We start from the raw sequence: 1,388 nt of genomic DNA on the forward strand, positions 1-1,388 counted from the left end.
AAAAAAATTGATTGATTGATTGATTGATATATATATATATATATATAGATATATGGATGTGTGTGTGTGTACGAGGTCTGTCCGTAAAGTATAGGTCCTTTTTATTTTTTTCAAAAACTATATGGATTTCATTCATATGTTTTTACATCAGACATGCTTGAACCCTCGTGCGCATGCGTGAGTTTTTCCACGCCTGTCGGTGACGTCATTCGCCTGTGAGCACTCCTTGTGGGAGGAGTCATCCAGCCCCTCGTCGGAATTCCTTTGTCTGAGAAGTTGCTGAGAGACTGGCGCTTTGTTTGATCAAAATTTTTTCTAAACCTGTGAGACACATCGAAGTGGACATGGTTCGAAAAATTAAGCTGGTTTTCAGTGAAAATTTTAACAGCTGATGAGAGATTTTGAGGTGATTCTGTCGCTTTAAGGACTTTTCACGGTGCGAGATGTCGCGCAGCGCTCTCAGGCGGCGTCATCAGCCTGTTTCAAGCTTAAAACCTCCACATTTCAGGCTCTGTTGATCCAGGACGTCGTGAGAGAACAGAGAAGTTTCAGAAGAAGTCGGTTTCAGCATTTTATCCGGATATTCCACTGTTAAAGGAGATTTTTTTAATGAAAGACGTGCGGACGGATTGCAGCGTCGGCTCGCAGCCGCCGCGACTCTCCGTCACAGGAAAAACACCTCTGCTGGAAGCCTTAAGGACAAGTTGGAACATCTCCAGCTGATAAACAATTTCTCATATACTCACTCCACTGAAAGCCATCAAAAGCCAACTGGATTTTAACAAATGGTTATCAACACGGAGGTGTTTTTCCTGTGCCGCCGCGCCCGTCCGCACGTCTTTCATTAAAAAAATCTCCTTTAACAGTGGAATATCCGGATAAAATGCTGAAACCGACTTCTTCTGAAACGTCTCTGTTCTCTCACGACGTCCTGGATCAATAGAGCCTGAAATGTGGAGGTTTGAAGCTTGAAACAGGCTGATGATGCCGCCTGAGAGCGCTGCGCGACGTCTCGCACCGTGAAAAGTCTTTAAAGCGACAGAATCACCTCAAAATCTCTCATCAGCTGTTAAAATTTTCACTGAAAACCAGCTTAATTTTTCGAACCATGTCCACTTCGATGTGTCTCACAGGTTTAGAAAAAATTTTGATCAAACAAAGCGCCAGTCTCTCAGCAACTTCTCAGACAAAGGAATTCCGACGAGGGGCTGGACGACTCCTCCCACAAGGAGTGCTCACAGGCGAATGACGTCACCGACAGGCGTGGAAAAACTCACGCATGCGCACGAGGGTTCAAGCATGTCTGACGTAAAAACATATGAATGAAATCCATATAGTTTTTGAAAAAAATAAAAAGGACCTATACTTTACGGACAGCCCTCGTATGT

This window comes from Thalassophryne amazonica, chromosome 22 (assembly GCF_902500255.1).
Source record: "Thalassophryne amazonica chromosome 22, fThaAma1.1, whole genome shotgun sequence".
NCBI lineage: Eukaryota > Metazoa > Chordata > Actinopteri > Batrachoidiformes > Batrachoididae > Thalassophryne > Thalassophryne amazonica.